The sequence below is a fragment of the Trichosurus vulpecula genome, chromosome 8, assembly GCF_011100635.1.
Source record: "Trichosurus vulpecula isolate mTriVul1 chromosome 8, mTriVul1.pri, whole genome shotgun sequence".
Classification (NCBI taxonomy): domain Eukaryota; kingdom Metazoa; phylum Chordata; class Mammalia; order Diprotodontia; family Phalangeridae; genus Trichosurus; species Trichosurus vulpecula.
Window position 1 is genome coordinate 72,441,409 of NC_050580.1, and position 24,992 is coordinate 72,466,400.

Consider the following 24,992-nt stretch of genomic DNA (forward strand, 5'->3'; position numbering starts at 1 on the left):
ACCTAATTAACCTGAATGAATGCCCCTAGCACAACTGTATTAATCTGTACACAGTTGAAGGTAGTTGGCCTGACTATAGGCATAATTACGGAGCATATGAGGTTTGCCTTGGATGCCCCCTTTCCTCTATCTGTGACTCCCTCCTGGCCTACTTCCTAACTTCCTCTCCACTCTCTTCCATCCAATCAAAAAAGGTTCTAATATCACTTATCCTACATGATTCCCTCTCATGGGCATAGCTAGAAGGAACGTAGTATAGTAGATCAGATTTTAGACTTAATGTTTGGAAGACCTGGGGTGAAATCCTACCTCCAATTTCTCCTAGCTATATGACCATGGAAATACTTGACAGCCTTTTGCCTACTACCTAATTTATAAAGTGAGCTTAATAGTTAGCAGTAGTACTTGTGGGGTTGTTGTGAAGCTTAAATCAGATAATGTATCCAAAGCATTTTTGCCAACTTTAGAGCCGTATATAAACCTCAGTTATTTGTGGAATAAAAGGATTTGTCTCTTATTAAAGGAATTTGTGACATCAGGGAGCAGGTGGAGCAATCTGGGAATTTTCCATTGTCCCATCATGGCATCCTGCCTACTTGTAAGGAAAGCCCTGAAGGTAAACTTAACCTGCTTTTAGTTATTTCAGCATATCTAGAAGGAATGGGCGGTGGGGAGCAGAGAGGGAAAGGGATCAATAGAGACTAAACATCTATATTCTTTCTCCTTCAGAAGTTACCTTTCCCACCTTCCACTCCTTGGTGGAGGTTTAGTTGGGGCTGGTGTGGCTGCAGCTATGGAAAGACTGTTTTTAGAACTGTTGATATTTGACGACCCTATGAGTTGAGCATCATTAGCTTCTACCAGATGCATCCACTGGGATCATGAGCCCATCTAGTTCAAGCAGAGTGTAGCAAATCCTGCTGTTTCTGTTTTCTAGGTCCTCTCCCATCCTCCTGCCTGTCCTTCCTGCCTCCTCTTCCTACCACCCATCTCTCTCTTGCCAGGAAACAAGTGGATATCTAAGATCCAGAGTCCATTTTCACTGACCCCTCTTTCCTGCATGAATAAAAATAATGGCTGATGTTTATTTTGAAGTTTGCATATGTTAACTCAGGTGAGTTAACCCAGTCAGATTGGTGTTACAGCTACTATACTACTATTTCTCTCTCTCTCCCTCCCTCCCTCCCTCTCTCTCTCTCTCTCTCTCTCTCTCTCTCTCACACACACACACACACACACACACACACACAGAGGCAGAGAGAGAGAGAGAGAGAGAGAGAGAGAGAGAGAGAGAGAGAGAGAGAGAGGAAGAACCTGAGATTCAGAAATGCTAAGTTTCCAATGTCAAACAGAAAGTGAATATCACAGGCAGAATTTGAATCCAGGACTTCTAACTCCAGAATTAGTGTGTTTTGTACTGTATCACATTACCTCTCTACTTCTATAAATGTGGGCGGGAGTGGTTTATGATGTACAGACCACCATGTTAGGCATGGAGGGAGAGAAAACATTAAATAAGGCATGGCTCCTATCCACAAGGGGTTTATAGCCTTGTAATTGGACCCAACATGTACACAAATAACTATAAAGCAAAACAGAACCAAATAATTAGATTTATGTCAGTAACAACTACTAAATAGCTGAGGAGATGAGACTAGACACTTTCCCTAGATCACTGTTAGTAGGGAACAAGTTAAACAGTGTCACAAGGAGCCTGAACATTGAACAATCCAATTAGTATACAGAAGCTTCCTTTGTTCGTAGTAGCTACAAATACCCTAGGAAGTGTCAACCAGCAGCCTGGGGCAGCTGCATGGCATATTTAAAAACCCAGGTCATAAGTTCACTATTACTGGTGACTATCAGCCCCTCTGCATTGTTTCTGTACATACCAAAGTAATTATAGTATCATTGGCATGCATTTCAGGGAGGATGAGTTGAGATGGGGCTAAAGCATCAGCTTAGTTTCACAAGTGAGACCAGAAACTGGTTGATGAGGGATAAGAATAGGGAGGTCTTGAGGGACTGGAGGTCACAATAAGTGGTAAAGGGCAGATTCAGGGTAAGTAAGAGAATGGGAGGGGTAGAAGGATAAAGGGGTCTGGTCAAAGAGAAGAATTTCAGAATTCAAAACTTTGGAGGCAGAGGCAATTCAAACTGATGGCAAGGTCCACGATTTGATCAAATATATGGTAGCTAAAGTGAACTAGAGAATGAAGTCATTGGAACTAAGGCACTGGAGGAGTTGTAAAGTCTGATGTTGAAATCTTAAGGATAATAACAGGTAATGGAGTAGAGGAAAACTGTGTAAGCCAAGTACGGAGTATGTTGAGGAAATTGGCAGAGTCATAGCATCATAGAGTCTACAACTGGAAGAGATATTCGAGAATAGAGACTATTCATCTCATTTTACAGGTGAGGAAATGGAATCCCAGAGAAAGTGAAGTGACTTACCCAAGATTATACAAGTAAAAAGTTAGAGTCAAAATCTGAATCCACATTCTCTAACCCTAAATCTATTAATTACTCTTGCTTCTGAAAAGGGAGCTGCCTATGATTCCTTATATCAGAACTCCCTTCCCTCTTCACCACTACTCCATATGTGTTCTCTCCTATTAGAATTTAAACTCCTTGAGGGCAGGGATTGTTCTACCTTTATATTTGTATTCCTTGTACTTAGCATAGAGCCTGGCCCGTATCATACCTCTTGAAAGAGATTTGAGTGGCTGGGCATACATAGTCACAGAAAGCAAAAACCAGCTTTCTCTCTCTCTCTCTCTCTCTCTCTCTCTCTCTCTCTCTCTCTCTCTCTCTTTCTGTCTGTCTCTGTCTCTGTCCTCTCTCTCCCTTCCTCTCTGCCCGCCCCCCTGTCTCTCCCTTCCTCTCTCCTTCTCTCCCATTTCTTCTATACTGTGCTATTTGGATCACTTGGGCGGGGAGGGCATGAATGGTTAACGTTGTACCCCAGGACCACAAGTACCAAAACAATCTACCTTTTATCTATCATCTTTACTTCTATCCCTCTGTGCTTCCTCAGCTTTGTCCTCCTTGAAACTGTCTTTTTTCATAATTCCTTACCCTGTCTCTGTACAAGTGAAAACTACACACAACCTCTCCCCGCAAAATGCACATTCACAATCAAAAGACTTTGTAGGTTTTGTGCTTTAAAAAAAAAAAGGAAGAATAAAATACTGTCACTTGTTGGTAGCAATGCATATGGATGGAGGGTGATATAAGTGGTGATGTGTATTTTAAGAAAGAATTGATTTTGACAAATGGTGACACAACAACGGTCTGGGCATAGGCGTGAGGGGCAGCCCCTATGAGGGCAAACAGGCCCAGGGATCTATCCACTTTACTACCTAGCTGCCCCAGTGAGTGTGTGTGTGTGTGTGTAACTGTGTATAACTTGGTAGCTATATATGTTTGATAAGGCATAACTGTTTCTTCATAGACACTTGGAGATAGACAGCTCTGTACAAATCAGCACGTTTATCTTGAAGTGTAGCCAAGACACCAGTGACTTGTAACCTCACCAGAAAAGGGAATCACAATAAGGTGGAGAATTAAAATATTCCTGTATTCAAGTTATCTTTATTTTTCTTCATGGGAAAGGAAAGGGAGGATCCCTGTTTTTTTTAAAAAAAAAAGTAATAGCAATGGGACAGATAGTGAGAAAAGAATCAGAAAATCCAGTGGATTCTAGGACAAGGTAAAATGAGCTGGGTGTCTTCAGACAGATCATTTAGCTACTTTGAGGAGAGAGTGGTGTAGTGTATACAGAGAGTGTTGCATTTGGTACTGGGAAGAGTTTGTTCAACTCTTGTTAATAAGCAAGCAATAAGTTGTGTGACTTGGTAAGTCACATAAGTTTTCTATGCCTCAGTAGTCTTATCTATAAAATGGAGATAGTGATAACTGTATTATCTGCTTCACAGTATTGTTGTAAGGTTTGAGTGAGATAGTATATTAAAGCAATGTTCTGCAAATGCCAGTTATTATTTTAATGAGAAATTTGGACTAAACTCTTTTCAGCTCTAACATCTATATTTAGATAAAAGTCGATTTAAAAGTGACTTAAATTGTTGCATAGCTCGTAGAATGCTAGACTCGGAGTCAGGAAGAGTTGCGTTCAGATCCTGCTTCTGACACATATTAGCAGTGTGGATGACGGACAATTCATTTAGTCTCCCTGAGCCTCAAGTAATGTTCTAGGACTTTACTAAGTTATACCAGTTAAGATGTGTTACTTAGTACATATCTTTCTGTGTATTTGTTAACTCCTCCCAGTAGAATGGAAGTTTCTTCATGGCAGGGAATGTTTTGTTTTTGTTCTTGTATTCCTAGTCCTTTGCAAATAGGAAATGCTTGGTCATAGGTGCATAGATTTACAGCCAATAGGGACCTTATCTAGCCCAAACTTTCTTTTATAGATAAGGAAACGGAGGGATTAAGTGACTTGTTGAGGGTCACACAGCCAGCTAGTGTTAGAGGTGAGATTTGAATTTGGTTCTTCTGTACCAGGCTGTTAAAGTGAACAGAAATTTATACACTACTAAACAAAGCTCTAAGGGGTGTTTTATAGACAGATGAGTAGATTTGTTTTCTTTGTTCCGTCATCTTCAACTCTTTGGGGTTTTCTTGACAAAGATACTAGAGTGCTTTGCCATTTCCTTCTCTAGCTCATTTTACAGATGAGGAAATTGAGGCAAATAGGGTTAAGGGACTTGGTTAGAGTCACAAAGCTAATAGGGGTCTGAGGTCAAATTTGCACTCTGATCTTCCTGAATTCAGGCCCAGGGATCTATCCACTTTACTACCTAGCTGCCCCAGTGAGTGGATTATTGACTATAGATTATGCTTTACAAAATCCCTTTTATACATCACTTCATTTGGGATTGGATTAGGCAAGACAAATATTCTTATGCCCATTTTACAGATGAGGTATTGGAGCTTCAGTGACTTACCCAAGGTCACCCAGCTAGTAAATGGAAGAGGTAAGAATGAAATCCAAGTGCCCTGAATCCTAAAGTTGGTGTTCTTTCCACTACACTCCACACAACAACAACACACATGAGTAATGGGGGAGGGAGATGACTGCTAGGAGGGCCTGGTCAGCAAGAAGTCTCCAATTGGAGGTTTACAAGTGGGCACTGCTGGAGAGGAGACAGAACACAGTGCACAGGTTCTTTTTCAGCTTTACAGCTTTGCCCCCAGGCTGGCTTCTTTGGTACCGAGAAACAGCACGGTATTTTGAGTGGAAAACAGAGTTTTTGTTCTTCCATTTAACAGTTTCCTCTTCTGCAGACGTCCACTACCTAGCTGACCTGGGGGTTATGAAGAAAAGGCATATTTTGGTTTTTTCCCTTAAAAACAAAATAAACTGGGTTGCTAGAAGCTATAGCTTTGTCATCACGCAGGAACTCCATCCTCTCAGATCTCAACCTGGGCATGCTGGCAGTGAAGATAAAAACTTGGCAGGGACTTCGGGAGTACAGAGAGACCAACCCCCACATTTTACAGACGAGGAAGCCGTGGCCAGGGAGGTCAAGTGACTTTCCCCAAATTCACTCCCGTAGTGTGTTAGGAGAGAAATCCTAGGAATTTGTCTGAGGCACCTTGAGGTTTAGTGACGTGCCCATGGTCAGAATCGGAATTTGAACACGAGTGTTTCTGACTGCAAATTACTCATTGCATTTCCCCTCCATTTTTTTTAATTAAGTGCCACATAAATGCGACTTGTTAATATCAGCCACTCACCACCTACAAGAGCGCAGTCCCCGCCCCCGTCGGGCCCGGCTCTAGCCACGCCCCTCATTCATACTTCCCTTTTTGCCCCGCCCCCTATTTAGAGCCGCCTTTTTCCCCGGCCTCTGGACTCGGGCCACCGAGGTCTGCCCTCCCCGTACCAAACTCTAGTTTCTGCTGGCCCCGCCTCCCGGGATCCGAATCGCCCCGCCCCCTCGTGGGCGAGGGGGGCGGGGGCAGGGGGCGTGGCCCTGCGGGATGACGCAGCGGCGTGCGCGGTGACGGCTGGCGCTCTTGTTCCTCAGCCGAGCAGCGGAGGCAGGAGGACGCGGCCCGTAGCCCGGACGAGCTCGGTGGACTGGCCAGCCAGCGGCTCGGGCTCGGGCTCGGAGCCCGTCCCGCCCTCCCCCGCTCCCCGGCCGCCCCCGCTACGACTCCGGGGGCCTTCCTCCCTTCCACATGCGCTTCGCTTCCCTGGGTGAGTGTGGCTCCGGGACGCGGAGCGGGGCCCGGAGCCCGGGGGCGGCTCCTCCGGCCGTAACCGCTGTGTTTATGTTATTGTGCCGCCGCCGCCGCGGTGACCCCCTCCAGAGGGGGAGGGGAGGAGGAGGGGGCGGCGAGGGGGAGGGGCGGGCGTCCCCTCTCGGGGGGAGGGGGTCCTCCCGGGGACTGGGGAGAGGATGCCGGGGGATCTGGAGAACAATAGCGGGGTGAAGGGGGCCAGGAGGGGGAGGGGGCGGGGAGGAAGACCCAGAGGGGGAGGGGACGGGGCCGGGGGTGCGGTGTTGGGGTAGATGACGTGCCGCTGCCGCCCCACCGTTTTCCTGCCCTTAACCCTCCCCGCCCCCCACTACTTCCAGCCCCGGGACCGCGGGAGCCGGATGGGCACCTACCTACCCACCTACCCCCTACTCCCCTCCTCCTCCCGCGGCGGGCGGTCCCGAACGATGGTCTCTGCCTGGTGTGTTTTCACTACTTCCTATTGTATTTTTTAAACGGCACGGGGTGGGGGATAAGTTCTCAAAGACTTTGAGGGAGGGGGGGATATCTGTAGTCCTTGAAGGCCGGGACAGGGACTAGAGGCGTGCAGCGAGCGCCTCGTAGATACCGGCTATGTAAAAGAGAATGGTATCGTTTCCCTGCCTCGAGTATTTGTGGTGGCTGAGTTGATGCTCTAAGGCATCCTTGGGTTTTTGAGTGTGTGTGTTTTTGTTTGCTTTTTGCGTTCTGTGGAGCTTTGTTTATGCCAGTAATGTAATGTACAGATGCATCAGTTATATACAGATATATCAATGCAAAAAAAAAAATACAGGTTCCGGTGATGATTCCTCAGCCGGTGAATAGCAAATGTAAATATCAGTTGGACCGCTTTAGCTTGTGGTGTTCTTACGAGATTTTTTTAAAATCTTAAGGCAGGGACTGTCTTTTCCCTTTCTCTATATTCCAAACGCTTATGCTTAGTCCGTGGCACATGATAGGAGCTTAATAATTTTTTCTTGACTGACTTGACTGGCCGAGTCACTCACTGTGCCGCAGCTGTGTTATCTGGAGTTTGGGTAAATTAGTAAAAGCATTTTTTTCCCTTGTGTTCCATCATATATTTTCTGTGAATTCAATAACATTCATCACTATTGTATTAAACTGTGCCCAATAAGCACAATTTACTTTACACTTAGGGATAGGGACTGGACTATTGATTTTATTCCCATAGGGAACTCCCAGGTAAGGAAATTCGCTCTGATAATGCAAGTTGATTCGTCCCCTGCAATTGACCATCTCAGATGCCCACTGTGCTGAGAGGTTGTGACTTGCCCAGGGTTACAAGGACAGTATTTGTCAGAGGAGGGACTTGAACCTATGTCTTGGTGCTTCCAAGACCAGCTCTGTCAACTATGCCACATTAGCCAAGGTCAAAACAAAACAAAACAAAAAAAACCTTCCCACTAAGTGCCGTTAACTTATTTAATTCTGAGCTCATGCTAGTATTTTTTGGTCATGTGGCTCCCTGGCAGGTTCATTAGCCATTCCATACTATGTAAGAGCTAGGAGTAGAAGGTAAAATGAAGTAGTTTAATGTGGTATGTGAATGATGCCTTGGCTGTAAGTCATAGTCCTGATTTATTCTTAAATAAAGCTTTATGATAACTTAATGTTTAAGATCCTTATATTTGTGAAATGAAGGGATTGTCTCCCTGAGACTCCTTTTGTCTTTAATATTCTATGATTGTATGGGAGGTGCTTTTACTTTTGTTTAAGTGTGGAGGATTAAATGTTCCAGTATACTAGAAACTAAAGAATTAAACATGAACTAAAATTGCAATTAAAAAAAAATTGCCCTCCATTTTGTATGTACGTTTTGGTAAGCCAAAGTTTTCATCAATTTGAAATGACTAAGTGGCTATGCCCCCCTGTATATTACCTATCACCAGAGTAGGTGGATCTTGAGTAACTTTGTTGAAGTGTTATTGCTTCAGTAAGTTGACCTTCTTAAAAAGCTCATAATACTGAAATCAAAAATGTTTGAATTACAATAAATAATTGTCTGAATACTTGTATTATAAAAGGTACAAGTTTTAATAAGGCAGAAGTCCTCATGGCACCAACATATTTCCAATTTGCTTTGTTATAAAAAATTAGAGGACGCATATGCCCTTTAAATTGCAAGTGGTGAAATTTTATATATTATATTTTTATCTCTGCATCACAGTTATTTCTTAACCCTTTCTTATTTTATAACCCCTTTTTTCCTCCTCCTTAAGCCCTCTCTTGTAACAAAGAAGAATAAACAAAAGTGGTGGATAAAATCTGTGTATACTCCTTCTAAGAAGAAAACTACTTTTTATTCTCTTCTCAGGATCAAGATTTTTCATTGTACCGATTGAGTTCAGCTTCCTTTTAGTGTTTTTTTCTTGACGTTGTTGTTGTGATATTGTTCACGTGATCCTCTTTTTCTCACACCTGTATCACATCATACAAATTTTCCTGTGTTTCTCTGAAATTTTCATATTAGTGTTTCTTACTATACAATAACATTAAATTTCCTTAATAGATTGCAGTATATTTAGAAATTCCCCTTTTGTAAACCAGTTCTTAGTACCACCATGGGAGTGCTACTATGACTTGTTACAAATAAGACCTGATTGACCTCTTTGGAATATATGCCTGATTGCAACTTCCTGGGTCATGAACAGCTTGGTGGCTTTTCTTACATAATTCTAAAATCATTTTATAGCATGTTTGAGTCAATTCAGAGCTCTAAGAATTGGGTATTCGTTCAGCAGCATTTGTTAAGTATGTCCTGTTTGCCAAGCCCTGTGGATACAAAGACAAAAACAGATAACTCAAATAACTTATATTTGGGGGGGGGGTGGCGGAGAGAGTAATTTCTGGAGGGAGGGCATTAGCAAAGGGCAGGATTAGGAGAGCTCCCTGTTCAGAATATTTCACTTGAGCTGACTTTCAAAGGCAGGTAGTGTTTCTCTGTGCTAAAGAAGAAGAGGAAGCTCATTCTAGGCAAGAGGATCAGCCTATGCAAGGCACAGAGATGCTGGGTGGCATATTGGGTGTGAGAAACACCAAGTGTGGAGGAGAGTCGTGTTTAGTAGGGCTGTGTAGGTACACTGGAGTCTGGTTATGAAGGGCTTTGGAAGCCAAATGAAAGAATTGGTATTTTATCCTTAGAGGTAAGAGGAAGCTGTTGGAGGTTACTGAGCAGGAGAGTGACATAGATATGTGCCTTAGGAATATCACTTTGGCAACTATATGAAAGCTGGTGAATTGGAGAGACTAGTTTTAGAGAGACCAGCCTGGCTGTTGCAGTAGTCCAGGGCCGGAGGTGATGAGGACCTGGACCAGGGTGGTGGCTGTGTGAGTGGAGAGAAGATAGATATGAGGCATATCGTGGAGGTAGAATGAGTGAGGCTTAGCAGCTGATTGGGATTGCGGGAGAGAGATTGTAGGATGACTGAGTTTGGGAACCTGGGTGACTAGAAGAATGGTGCAAGGTTAGTAAGAGGGTGGATATGTGGAAATACCCTTGGGCAGTTGATAATGTGGGACTGGAGTTCCAAAAAACTGGGATGTATCTGTAGGTATATACACACACACATACAAGCATGGAGTCCAGAAGACTCCCACATAGATATACCCACACCTATGTGTGTGGTGGGGAGGGTATCTATCTGGGAGGCATCTGGATGGAGATGATAATTGAGCCCGTGGGGGCTGATGAGACCACCAGGAGGAGAGGGAGGCTGGGAGGGGAAAAGAAGGGAAGCAAAAGGAGGGAGGAGAGGGGAGGCCATTAGTAGGGATGGGTCATAGATGATCTTCCAAAAGATACAGAGAAGGAGCTACTGAATAGTTGGTAGGATAGGAGAGAACAGGAACATGAAAACCCAGGGAGGAAGAGAGTGGTCAGTGGTGCTAAACACTATGAAGAGAATAGAAGCCAAGAAGGCATCTAGGAGATCATTAGTAGCTTTAGAAGGAACATTTTTAGGTGAGCAAGATCAGAAGCCAGATTGAGAAGTGAGAGTAGAAGCAATGAAATAGTTTTTTCTAAGTGTGGGATAGGAGACCTCCGATAGCTTGAGGGAATGGCACAATCAAGTGAAGGCTCATATGAAGTAGATCCGGGGATGCTTGTAAGCAGTAGGTAAGGCGCCACTCGTTGAGGGATTTAAAAATTCAGGAGAGGGGATGACGTGGGAGGAGAAGGTACAGGATTATTAGGGTACCTGTCTTTCCACAGACCCTCTGTTATTTCAGTTAAATGGATAGGAGGTGAAATCTCAGTTATTATACTTGGCATTTCTTGTTAACTTGTGTCTTCAAAGTGATTTTCCCCTGTGAACTTGACTGCTTACTCTTTAGGATCTTGCACTAGGTGAGGCAGTGTGATGTAGTAAAAAGATGCTTGGAGTAGGAATCAAGAAACAAATTGTTGTCCCTTTCTTCCTCTAGCTCATTTTAGGATGTTGAGGTAATCACTCTTTCTGAACCTCTGTTTCCTCATCAGTGAAATGAGGGGTTGGACTAGATTTGATCTCTCAAATCCTTGGCTCCCCAAGGAATATTAGGCAGCCCTTTGTTCAGATTGGAAAGAAAGAAATTGATTTAGAAAGCAGCAGGAATTACACAGAACAGCCTTGAAGTGTTTTGGTGTATCCGAGAAAGCGTATGCTGCCATGAACTTTTAACAGGATTTCAATTGACACCATTTGACGTAGAAGGTTCACTCTCTCCCTCTTCCCCTTCCCTTTGCCCTCGCCTCCCTCATTCTTTTTTACCCATGTACTTTTGTCTCCCAGAAGTCTTTGCTTATTTGTACAAGAATCTTCTCTGCCACACATGCCATATGGACCCAAACTTACTCTTTTGCCATCTGTACCTTCGGTTTCATTTCATGTCTCATCCATAAATATGCTGTGTATTTCTGAGTCTTACCCCTCATCATTATCCTCTGTTCTGCAAAGCATTTGAAATAAATCATTGTATTAGAATCAGCAGAATTCATGAAGTGCTTTCTTGTTTTGAGCTACTTCTCCAGCACAGTGGTTTCACCTAGTCTTTATCACATGTATGTGTGTGTATACATATGCATACGTATACATATATATTTCCTTAAATAAGAATTTTTGAAGTGTGCTGTCTTGTGGTTATCTTGATAAATAAAAAGTGCTAATGAATAAAAATTAGGACATGATACACTGCAAAGGATGGAATACATATAATGAAACATCAAATTGTCACTGCTTTATTGAATTTTTACATTTGACAGTGGATCCTTCTGGGGTGGCAGGAAGTGGAGAGAGATAGTGTCTGCCTGTTAAACCCAGCAGGGTAGAAGTACAATGGCCACTCATCCCTGATCTCAATACTGATCAGTAGGCAAGCTTTAAATTACTCCATTTTTCTACCCTGGGCTGGTTTGCCCCTCCTTAGGCAGCCTAGTGACCTTCTACTTCCAGGGGCTTACTCTATTGGTATTGGACTTTGTGCAGACACCCAGTTGGCTTTAGACATACTGCAGCTCAGAATTGCCAAACTCAAGTGATCCACTATCCTGAGCTTCCCCAGCAGGAGAGACTCCAGGCAGGAACCAACACACCTGGCCTGACAGTGAATCTGAGGTATGATTCTAATGAGTTTTAATGCAAAAGCTTATTTGGCATCAATAATCAGAGTTCTTTGTACTTGGAATGTTTTTGGTTGTTTTTTTAAGGTTAGAATTTGGGTCAATAGATGTTTATTACTATCTTTATGTAAAGCATTGCACATGTTTATGTAGTGCTTTTAAATTTATTATTTTCCTCACAGTAGGTCTGTGAAGGAGAAAATTCATTCAGAGAGATTTTGATTTGTCTGTTTTCACATAGCTAGTTAAATCTCCTAGCCAACACTTGAAACTCTTAACAAACTGAAGTGTATCTTCTGACTCCAAGTTGAATACGTTTTCCACTCTAATGATAAGAATTGAACCTGTGACTTCAGTTAGTGGGAATTCCTTAGTGAGGAGAAAACCTCTCCAGGAGTCCAACATGCTGTTGCCCATAACAGATTACAGTGTACCTGGGAAATATATAAGAAATGAATGAAAATACAATAGAACATAGAAAAAATTAATATATGGTTTTCTGAGTCAATATGCAGCCCCCAGGGACCTTTATGTAAGGTTTAATGGCTCCCTTTTCTATCTGAGTTTGACAGGACTGTGTAGAGCACTGTGAGGCAACGGACTCCTGCAGGATTACAAGGTCAGAATTCTTAGAGGGAGTACTGGAACCCAGCTATTCCTGGCTTTGAGGATAACTATCCACTCTACAATACTATCTTTCTTCCATTCTACCATATAATTAAATATTTTATTGAAAAGATGGGCTGGGGGAGAATTAAAGAATATTCTGGCAAAGTAGGAAGCTTATTTTTTAGACATTGCTTTTTGAGATACCCTTTGGCTTCCTTTACATCCAGGGAAAAATGCTTATAGGAAAGAAAGTTAAGAATTAATTACACTAAAATTAATTAGATTGGAATCTTTAGTATTCTGTCTAATGCTGTCGTGGGGATGACCTGAGGATTCTAAATAAAGTCTAAATTAAAAAAAAAATAAATCAGAAATTGACCAGTCACAGAATATTCAGATTTATTTAAGAGTTTGATTTTGGACTATCAAATTTGACTTTTATTAATTTTTTTTTTTTACTAGTGAGCTAAAGTTTCCATGCTTGAATCATACAGGTAGTTGAGATGCTTTAGTCATAATGTGACCATTATGGTGCTAGATCCGTAGTCTCTTTTCTACTGTGAAGCTATTGGTATGGTTAACTTTTATAAAGAAAATACCATAAAAAGGAAAAAAATCATGATGACAGTAGATGCTTGGATAATAGAATTTTTGTTTCAGTGAGCTATGTTGTTTATTGCCTGAGTAATTTAGCTCTTTTAAAAAAAAAAGGCAAATTCCTAAAAAGAAAAAAAAATAAACTGACACTGAGCTATGCTTTTTAGATTTAGGCATTCTAGTAACTGAGAATGAATATTAAAGACTGTTCTGTTATTGAAAGAAAGGATAGTACAAAGGAAAGAGCCCTGGTATTAGGAGTCAGGAGAAGTGGGGCTTGGTTTCCACAGTTTTGCCATATAGTTATGTGATCTTGGGTAAAGCCCCTGGGGTTCTTGTTTCTTTATCTGTAAAAAGAGGGATTTGGATTAGATAATTTTAAAGGTATCTTTAAACATTGGTTTTAATTGTTGCCTTGTTTCTTCAAATCACAGGACTAAGAAAGGAATCCTTTAACATTTCAACTGGAGTTGGCTCATAAAGTTTAAAAAAAAGGTTGATTCTCAGAAGAAACAGAAACATGTCCCATTTCCTCCCTCAATTCATGTCTTTTTTCCACCTGTCTCCCAATTCTGTCCTTATCATAAAGTCATCTGGTTAATTTCTGAGAAATTCGATGTGGTTTTTATGTAATGGTGTGCTTCATAAAACCCCTATTTTAAAACTGAATTTTATTTAAAATGAAACATTTCACACAAGTTTCCTTCAAAGTGGTGTTGTTTCACTACTGAGGAAAAAACACTCATAAATGTATTTTAATAATTAATACATTTGTTTATTTTATGAATAGATTATTTTTATACTAAGGCATATTTGTAACCATTATACATATGGTAGATTTCTTTGAAATCTACAAATTGTAGAAGATGAGCCATTGATATAAGGTAATGATTCAGTAAACATTCATCAAGAGCCTAGTTCATAACCGAGGTTCTGTTCTAGGTTTTGGGGATACAAAACGAAAACAGGCACTGCCGTCAAGGTATGTACACGGATGAGTACAAGGAAAACTGAGAGGAACGTTAAGGAGAGTGACACAGGAGATAGAGGTGGACAAATGTTAGATATTATGGAGGTAGAATTGATGAGACTTGGTAACAAATTGGATATAGGGATGGGATGAGGGCAATGGAAGAGTCAGGAATGATTCTGAGATGATGGATTTGGCTGGTTAGATAGTAGTGCTCTCTACCAAATATGAAACATTACAGCAGGGGCAAGTTTGGGGTGGGGGAAAGGTAACGAGTTTCATTTTGGACTTACTTTGAAATGATGATTTCAGTAATAACAGCTAACATTTATATAGCACTTGAAGGATTACAAAACTCCTCACATGTATTATCTCATTTGAGCCTCACAAGTAACGCTGTGAGCTATGTACTGTTATTACCACCCATTTTACAAATGAACGAACTGAGACTAGTCAGTGACTTGCCTAAGATCACACAGCTATTAAGTGTGTGAGACAAGATTCAAACTGAAATCTTGATGGATCCAAACCCAGCCTTACATCCACTGCCACTGCAGTATCCGGGAGGAGATGTCCAGAAAGCAGTTGACTATTGAGGTCTAGGGTTTAGCTTGCTAATGAAAATTGGGGAGCTTTCTAGGTAAAAGTTCCAGTTGAACTGATGGAAACAGATAAGATCACTAGGAGAAAGAGTATAGAGAGGAAAGAAAAGGCCCTAGGCAGAACCTTGAGTTACATCTATGTTAAGGGTTTAAGATGTGTATATAGACACAGTAATGGAGAGGGAGTGGTGAGGAAGGAGAACTAGATGGGAGCTAGTATCTTAGAAGCCAAGGGATTGGGAGAGTGTATACAAGAGAAAGGCTTAAACCACAGTATCAAAAGGTTCAAAAACGTTCAGAGTCAATGGGACCTGAAGCAAGGCCTTGGATTTAGCAGATAAAAGGTCATTGGCAGGTAACCTTGCAAGGGTTGAGAAGTAAGTAGATAGGAGGAAGCTAGGTGGTACATTAGATAGAGCACTGGCCCTGGAGTCAAGAGGACCTGAGTTCGAATATGGCCTTAGATACATACTAGCTGTCTGACTCTGGGTAAGTCACTTAACCTCAGTTGCCTCCAAGTTACTTAACACTGTTTGCCTCAGTTTCTTTATCCATAAAATGAAATGGAGAAGGAAATGGTAAACCATTCTACTACCTTTGCCAAGAAGACCCCACATGGGGTCAGGAAGAGTCAGACAAGACTGAAAAAAGACTCAACAACAATAAAGGGAAATACAAAGTCTATTAGATATGATTCCTGCCTTCAAGGACTGTAAAGTGTGGTTGGCAAATGAGACACCATAATACAATGTTATGTAAATGCATCAGAGAGATAACAAAAGGGTTGGGAAGTTTTTGTAGAGCTTGAAGGTGACTGTTAAGGAAGGATTCAGCCAAAGGAAGGATATTGTGAATGTAAAGGATAGCCTGAGCAAAGGCACTCTGGCCTGCTATGTGCCAGACACTCTGCTTAGGTGCTGGGGATAAAAATAAAAAGAATGACAATCCCTAACTGCAAGGAGCTTATGTTGTAATGGGAAGGACAAGTATGTGTAAAAACATATACAACAAATAGGAAGTTGACATAGATATATATGTGTGTGTGTGTGTGTGTGTATATAAATTTATACAAAGTATTTACATACAGGAACGGAGGGTACTAGTGATTGGGTAGTTAATTAGGAAAGGTTGGTAAGATGATCTGAGCTGCATCCAGGAGGAGGAGTTCTGTTTTCAGCACGTTGAGCTTAAGATGTCCAGTAGGATGTCTGGGATTGAATGAAGCACAGGGGAGAGACTTGGGCATGAATGAAGGCAATCAGCATAGGAAACAGTAGTACGTAGGGAAAGCACTATCTCATCAGAATTGACCAAAACCATTTAGAAGACAAAAATACATCTGATATCTTTCTGACCAAACTTGGCATTTTTTATAAAGCCAATATTAAAAAGAATGTAATGCCTTTGAGGTAAGAGAGTATTGTAGAATCGGAAAAAGAGCACTTTGAGGAGATACATTCTAGGTGTAACTATAAATGAACTTCCTCATTTTTCCATTTATCAGCTTCCTGATTCCAAAGATATGACAAGGCAATCAAGCCATTTATAGTTAGCATATCCCTAACACAAATTATAGACATTTTCAGGCTGCCTTAATATTAGATGCAATTATGATATTATATGCAACTAATATAATGATATTAGGATGACAATACTGTGTAGTAGTATTATATGTAATATATGCAACTGTATAGTAATATTATATGCAGACTTAATATTATAGGCAGCTATGTGGTAGAGTGTATAGAGTGCTGAACTTGGAATCAGGAAGACTTGAGTTAGAATCCTGCCACAGATACTTACTAGCTATGTGTCCCTGGACAAGTCACCTTATTTCTCTTAGACTCGATTTCCTTATTTATAAAATACAGAGTTTCATTGATCAAATGAATTCATATCTGTAAAGTGATTTGTAACCATCAAGTGCTATATAAATGCCTCTTCCTTTTCCTCATGATTATTATTACATGAAAAAAGTTTGTACAAATGCCAAATAATATATTATTCCTGTTTTCTGGGGCCTCTTTATGATCCTTTCAAACTAGTCCCAGTTAGGCTTTTTGGAAGCAAATTGTCATACCATCCTGCCACAGAGGAGTTAAATTCTTCATTCTGAATTTTGCAAAATTATAAAATGTGGTCAGAAAGACTTTAATCTACATTTTGCTATCTAAATTGCTTTTGCTTAATTCTGATGAGAACAGTCAAATCAACAACCATTTATTACCACCCTTCCATGTTCCAGCCACCTTGATAGGCTCTAAGGATATAAAGACAAAAACTTTCTAGTCTCTGCTTTAAAGGATCTTGTATTCTGTCTGGGAAACAATATGTACACTATAACCTTAAACAAAATTCAAGGTAATCTTCTGCTGGAGTCACTAGCAGCTGAGGATCAGGAAAGGCTTCATGTAGCAGGTGACCTTTGAAGGATACTAAGTATCTGAAGAGATCAAAGTGAGAAGGGAGGGAATTTCACATATGGAAGAAAGCTATGGGAGATAAAACTTTGTGTGTGAAAAAAACTATGAAGGCTATTGAAAGAGTAGGCTATGGTAGTTGGGAAAATGAGAAAGTGGGAGGCCAGGGTATTTGAGGGAACATAATCAGCAAACATTTATTATGTGCCAATCACTGTGCTAAGCACTGGGCTTACAGAAAGAGGCAAAAGACCATCTCTGCTCTCAAGTACCTTATAATCAAATGGGAGACACAACATGCAAACAAATATATACAACACAGGCTATCTATAGGAAATAATGAAAAGAGAGAAAGCACTAGATGGAGAGGAGTTAGGGAAGGCTATTGTATAGGGTGGGGTTTTAGTTGGAAGGATGTCAGGAGGTCAGTAGTTAGAGCAAAGGAGGGAGAGCATTCCAGGCATGAGGGGTAAGGGGGTGGGAAACCAGAGAAAATGCCCAAAGGCAAGAGATGGAGTGTCTTGTTTTTGGAACTACCAGGAGGCTGGTGTCACTTGATTGAAGAGTTTGGGAGTAAGGTGTAAGAAGACTGGAAAAATAGGAGGGGGTTAAGTTATTAAGGGCTTTAAATGCCAAACTGAATTTTGCATTTGCTTCTGGAGACAATGGGGAAGGCACTGGAGTTTATTGAATACGTGGGTGACGTGATTGGACCTGTTTATTAGGAAAACCACTTTAGTGGCTGAATAAAGAATGGATTGGATTTGGGAGAGACTTGAGGTGGACAGACCCACCTAAAGGCTATTGCATTAATTGAGGTGATGAGGGCCTGCTCTAGAGTAGTGGCAGTGGCAGAGGAGATTTTCAAGGCATATCTAAGTGATGTTGCAAAGGTGAAATCATCAGGCCTTGACAACTTAGATATGGGGGGGTGAGAGATAGTGAGGAATCCAGGATGACTCCTAGGTTGTGAGCCTTGGTGACTGGGAGGATGGTGTTGCCCTTTTCAGTAAAAGGGAAGCTGGTGGGGGAGGAGGAGGGCATTTAGGGGAAAAGATAATGAGGTGTTTGGGGTTTTGTTTTTTTTTTTACTTAGAGTTTAGGATGTCTACAGGACATGCAGTTTGAGATGTCTGAAAGGCATTTGGAGATGTGAGAATGGAATACAAAGAGATTGGGGTAGGAAAAGTAGATCTGAGAATCATCAACATAAAGATGGTAATTAAATCCATGACAGCTGTATTATCATCACCAAGTAAAGTGGTATAGATGGAAAAGAGAGGAAGGCCTCAAGCAGAACCTTGAGGGACACCTAAAGTTAGATGGCATAATCTGGAAGAAAATCCAGGACAGGAAACAGAGAAGAAGCTGTCAGCTAGATAGGAAGAAAACCAAGAGAGAGTGGTATCCTGAAAACTTGGAGAGAAGAGAGTATCAAGGAGGAGAAAGTCATCAACAGTGTCAAAGGCCAAGGTCAAGGAGAATGAGGATTGAGAAAAGGCCATTGGATCTAGCAACTAAGAGGTCATTAGCAACTTTAGAGAGAACAGTTTTGGTAGAATGATAAGGGTGGAAGCAGGATTATAAGGGGTTAAGAAGAGAGTAAAGGGAGAAAAAGTCGAGACACCTATTTCAGATGACCTTTTTGAAGAGTTTAGCTACAAAAGCAGAAGAGATATAGGACAATAGCAGGCATGGAACGGGTCAAGTGAGGGGTTTTTTTAGGCTAGGGAGAGATGAACATGTTTGTAGGCCAGTAGAGAGGGAGAGATTGAAAATAAGTGAAAGAGTGGGAGTGACAGAGGGGGCACTTTATTTGAGGAGATAGAATGGAATTGGGATCACTTGAAGAAATATAGGGGTTAGCCTCCAGTAAAGAGTAAGGTCACTTTATGAGGGCAGCTAGATTGCTCAGTGGATAGAGCACAAGGCCTGCAGTCAAGAAGACTCATCTACCTGAGTTCAAACACAGCCTCAGACACTTACTAGCTGTGTGACCCTGGGCAAGTTACTTAACCCTGTTTGCCTTAGTTTCCTTATCTGCAAAATGAACTGTAGAAGGAAATGGCAAACCACTCCAGTATCTGCCAGAAAGAACCCAAATGGGGTCTTAAAGAGGACATGACACTTCGAAGACACTTCATCATGTGAAACCGGAATGAAAGAAGAAAGTGACAGAAGGCAACTGAATGATCAGAGATTAGGAAGAGAGAAGAGGGAGCTTATGGCTAGTGGTCTCAATTTTTTCTGGAGTTGTTTGCCATGAGCACGTGTACCTTCCATTCTACCAAAGGCACAGTGGAAGAGCTCCGTGGAGTTAGGAGGAAAGTTTAGGGTGGTAGGGTTGAGGGTGGGGTGGGAATCTGGAATTGGGTAGGGGAGGGGTGTGGAGTGGAATTTTGATGCTGATCTACAGGAGTTCAGAGTCACCAGGCTGTGGAGGGTATGACCAGATATGAGAGTATTCTTCCTTGAATGGAGGGAACCTCTCTTCAACCCTCAGAGGACAGGCATAGCAGGAGATGGGACACATGAAGTCAACAGGATGGCTGCCTTTCCTTGTACTGGAGGTTACAATATCTCAGTTGGGAAATTGGACTGGCAGCAGGAGGTAGAAGATGACTTGTGCTGGTACAGATGGAAATTGTTGCTTTAGGGCAGATTGAAGATGCCCACCCTGGCCCCAAGCAACCTTTCCTCAGGGAGCATTGTGCTCCAAGCAGGAGATGGAAGGCATAGGGTGCTAGCACATCCACTGAAGTCTTTTCACTTGAGGCAGCATCAGGAAGTGAAAGACTCCCTGTGCAGATGGTAGACTTCCCAGTCTAACTCCAAGGAGCCTTTCTTCAGGGTTGTAATACAGAGGAAGACTATGAGCCACTTACTGAATTCCTTCAGAAAAGAAGAGAGAGTGAGCCGTAATCTGGAGCTGCCACCACTGGATTGGGTGATGTGAGAGAGAGAGAGAGAGAGACAGAGACAGTGAGAGAGAATGAGTGTGTTAAGATGTATATACCTTGATTTATGCAGTATCTGTGTAACATGCAAGACATAGTGTCTGGCATATAGTAGATGCTTAAGCTTGAGTTGAATTGAATTTCTCAGAACTTTTGTCTGCAGAAGTTTCATTTGGAAGAAGGGAAGTGAAAGTTTCTTCTTACAACCACTTCATCACCCAATAGTCAGGCTAATACAAGTGTGAGGGAAAAGGGGATAAAGATAATTCCATAGGTCTAGATAAGAAAGTCCTAACTCTTGTCAGTATCAGCATGAAGAAAGGAAAAGGAAGATAGATCATCACTCTGTTCTCTCTACTGTTGGTTTCTACCAGTGTCTTTGACAGTGATTAGGGGAGAGGGAGGGTAAGATCCTAGTCAGGCTTCCTCCATGAGACTTCTTTCCCTCTTCTTCCATCATCTTTATTGTTATTTTCTTTCCACCCTCTGCTTTCCCCACTCTTCTTCTTCCTCCTCAGCCCCTCCCCCACCCCCCAAAATGAAAAAAAGCAAACCCGTGTCTCATCAGCATCTGCCTGGGGAAAGCTATAGGGGCCTTAAGAGGAAGGTTAAGTCCTCCCACTCCCTTCTGTCATGTCCCCAGCCAGCTGGAATCCTTGCTACAGGCCTTTTGGAAGCCATTACCAATGACTTGGGAAATGGGGAACTCCCTATTTCTTCTGCCAGGGCTGTAACAAAGAGAACTGTGCTCTTGGTGTTTCAAGGTTCAACTAAATACATTTCTCCCTAGAGACCATTGCTGTAATTTATTGGTTGGGTTCTATGGTAATAAGTCACCTGCACTGTGAATTAAAGAGGCTTTGGTGTATTATGCTGAATATTATATAATTCTACAATACATAATATTATTTCTCTGTATTCAGAGTTCCAAAATAGTTAACTTTGAGAACTCTTCCATTTCACACAAATACAAGTAATGATGATGATGATAGCATTTATATAGCATGTTAAGGTTTTCAAAGTGCTTTACCAATATCTCATTTTATCATAAGAACCCTGAGAAGTAGGTGCTGTTATCGCCTCCATTTTAGGAGTTGGAGGAACTGAGGCAAGCAAAGATTTTTAAGACTCGCCCAGAGTAACATGGCTAGTTTAGTATTGAGTCTGAATTTGAATTTAGACCTTCTGATTTCAGGTCCAGGACTCTAACCACTGCACTACCTATCTATTTCTATTCAAATACAAGTAACTGATACATTGTTAGAAATATAATTGAGAAATAACTTTGTCATAGGGTAGCCAGGGACTTGGGGTAGGAAGAGAAAGGAAATAAGCATTTATATAGGCTATGTTATAGGCACTGTAGCAAGCACCTTTTTTTTAAACAAATATTTCATTTGATCCTCACAACAACCCTTAGAGGTAGGTGCTATTATCATCCCTACATTGCTTTTGAGAAAATTGAGGAGAACAGAGATTAAGTGGCTTGCCCAGGATCACACAGCCAAACTCAGGTGTTCCAGATTCCAGGACAAGCTGTCTATCCTCTGAGTCACCAGTTGCCCCTGGGGATCAGAAATTGTTGCTTACTGAACAAGAATTACTTCTTTTTAAAATACATATGACTTTTTCCCCCACTTGTATTAAGATTTTATAAAGAAGAAAAAATAGATATGTGGGACCAGTAGTTGCTATCTTAGGACCTTTTTTTTTTCCTTGGAAGAAATGTTGTTAAAAGTAGAATTTGTGATCATTCCAGTTTCTTTGGAAGCTTTCTCCTCCTTGAGATACTCTGAACAGCAATTCCTGAGTGTTTCTAAACTTTTAATAAATACCTTCATTTTTTGTTTTGAAGGTAAATTAATATTTTATTGACAGAATAAGTGAGCATAGGTATTTTAGAGATATAGACAAACAGAATCAGATGTAAATTAATCAAAGTCAAGAAGCTGTTCAAAATACAAGCAAAAAGACAAACCTAAGGTATTATGAGGACAGTGTTAGAATAAGCAGTGTTGAAATCTAGAAGATTCCTAGATTCTGACTGAAAGCCTTCTAACAAAGCACCAAATCAAAGATTAATTATATGGAAATGCAAGGATAGTCTGGGACAAGCATTTGAATTTTAATCTTACAATGTAGTGGTTTCTTAATTAAGCTATTCTAGCATATAGTATGAGGGTTGGGTTCCAGATTTAGTAGCTCTGGCTGGTATACTTGGAGCAGCTTACACCATGACAGTCCAGGGTGCCAGAAATGAAAACACACTAGAATGTCTTTGTTTAGGTAAGTAGTTAAAAAACACTGAAAGTTGGATGTGTTAAAGGTATAGCGATTCCTTGGTTCATCTAGAGATTGTGGTAGGCCCTTAATTACATAATTAAGAAATGGTTAGTTTAAGGTAAAATTAAAGGAAATTCCATGACTTCTTGACGTTGTTATGCCATTAAAAAGAGAGTTAAATGGCAAATTGTTTTGCTCTAATTTATGTATTAACCAGAAACTTGCTTTCATCCAAGTACTGAAGTTGCATTTTACAGTCATAGGATTTAGAGGTAGAAAGAACCTGACGTCACATAGTCCAAATCCTTCATTTGACAGAAGAGGAAATGAAGGTCTAGGCAGGTGACATCACCTTCCAGGGTCACACAGGTAGTAAGTGGCAGAGAGGGATTCAAACCCATTTCTCTAAATCCACTGCTCTTTTGACTAAGTTGTACATTTCAAATCTCTGAGCAGTAACTTCAGACACTAATTTGTATAAGCAGCATATAAAAGGGAGATAAAATTGTCCGTGTACATGCTGAGCTTAGAGGATGCATGTTAAGAGAAGGGCAAAGTTATGGTAGTGATTCAAATGATGCAAGTTCATCTTCTCTCCCTTCAAAGATTATGTAAAGAACTTCGGCAAAGTTATTAGTATCAAAAGAAATAGTTAATTGCGTCTAAGTTGTAATGAACATTTTCATTTTCTTAGTTCAGGAAGCTTATTTATTCAACACATTTTTATCTTCTTAAAGATATGAGGCAAAGACATAGAGGCTGGAATATGTAGGCTGTGGGATGGGTGATAGGTTAGTCTGGCAGGACTGGAGGTTTCCTATAAGACAGTTGAGGAGTAGTGAATGAAGAGGTTGGAAAGATAAATTGGAGTCACATTAACTGTAGATACTTGAAGGAGTTTGGACTTTAGCCTGGAGCCAGCATGAAATGATGAGAGTTGATAGGGTTTTCAGTAGTGATGTAATGGGATGAAAGCAGTGTTTAAGGAAGATTTACTTGGTATGCAAGATGAATTGGAAAAGGGAGAGATGGGTAGTCAGAGATCAGTAAAGAGACAATTATAGTAAATCAGAAGGCCTACATAAGGGTTGTGATGGTCTTGACTTTTATATTTTAAGTCTAAAGTCTTTAGTTTGGCCTTCAAAGCAAAATTTACTTTTCCCAGCATTATTGCCAAGTATTATTTCTCTTTCACATACCCAGTATTACAACCAAACTAGACTGCTCACTAAACTTATTTTCTTTTCTACCTGGGTGCTCAATCCTCATTCGATCTCTGGAATGCCCATCTCACCCTTTTTCTCTCCTGTTTCAGCAGTTTGGCTGGCAGCTCTTGTAGGGGTAAAAGACCAACACAAGCCCAACAACAAGAATGCTGCCAGCACAGGTTCTTTTGGTCTGCTTTACTAAGGAAAGTAATGTTAAGGAGTTAACAATCTTATTTTAATCCAGCATATACATGTAAACTCACTTAGTTCAGGAGGAAAAGCCAGCAACCTGAACTTTAGAGCAAATACAAACGTACATTAGAAACAGACCAAATCACAATTCATAGTTACCAGAAAGCATCAACATCTGAGTTCACGAGCCAGGGAGCTTGACAACGGCTGGCTCAGAGCTCCAAGAGAGAACACCAACCTCTGGGTTTATATATCTTGTTCAGGGTCAAAGGTGAGTCCCACATGACCTAAAAATGGCACAAAAATTCGACGTGGTCTAAAAGCCTCTGATGTCACAAACATGTCCCTCAAACCCATGTAAACTAGGCTTTCCCTTGAGGCAAGGAGGTCATCAAGGACTCCTAATTTAATTAAGGAAACAAAGGCTAAACTCTTCAAGGGCACTTGATTGAATAAGTGTTAAAAACCCATCTTAATTACCAATGCACCTCCCTCCCCCCCCATTCTCTTCCTGTTGGAATTTTACATATCGTTCAATTTTTAGTTCAAGTGCTGTTTTCCATTAAGCTTTATAGATTTTTCTTCCTCTTTTAAAAAATAGAACTTTGAAGCTGTCATTCATTTAGTTAATTACATGGATCTAAAACTGAAAGGTACATTAGAGATCTTCTAGTGAAACTTGCTCATTTTTGGGATGGAGAAACTGAGGCCTAGAGAAGTTAACTGGCTTTTATAGGTGTGATTATAGTTATGTGTGCACATGTTTTTTCTATTATAAACTTAGTGTCAAGATCTCTGTCTTATTTAATTTTTGTACTCTCTCTGTCTCCCCAGCAGCTAGCACAGAGACTTACTTAGTGACTGAATATGGGGAAAGTACGGTCAAAGATTACTTTTGAGTTTTTGAGCCATAATGAATAACAGAGTGATACAAGATGAAGGAGATAGGAAGAGAGAAGCTCAAGAGAGAGATTAGGATTAGAGATAAAGATTTGTTTTTTTCTTTTAAATTTTCCTTTTTTCAAATAATAAGTATTTTCTCTCTCCTCATTAGAAAAGAAAAATTAAAATCCCATATAAGAATATGCATAGTCAAGTAAAACAAATTTCTACACTGGCCATGTTACAATGTATGCTACATTGTGTATCTTGAGTCAATCACTTTTGCCAGTGTGGGGGGTGGGGAGGAGCATTCTTCACCAGTCTTTAGGAATTGTAGCTCATCATTGCATTGATCTTAAGTCTTTCAGAGTTTTTTGTCTTAGTG

General features: G+C 40.9%; 1 protein-coding gene across 4 annotated transcripts in view; it reads left to right on the plus strand.

The window, feature by feature from the left end:
• The first annotated feature begins 6,008 nt into the window (after positions 1–6,008).
• The window catches only part of MAPK8 (mitogen-activated protein kinase 8), a 128,410-nt gene continuing 109,426 nt past the window's right edge, over positions 6,009–24,992 (plus strand). The window contains exon 1 of one of the 4 annotated variants that reach the window (XM_036734735.1): positions 6,009–6,226. The gene's annotated coding sequence lies outside the window, so the exon portion shown is untranslated. The remainder of the gene's footprint in view (positions 6,227–24,992) is intronic. The other 3 variants (XM_036734729.1, XM_036734733.1, XM_036734730.1) reach the window with 3 other exon arrangements.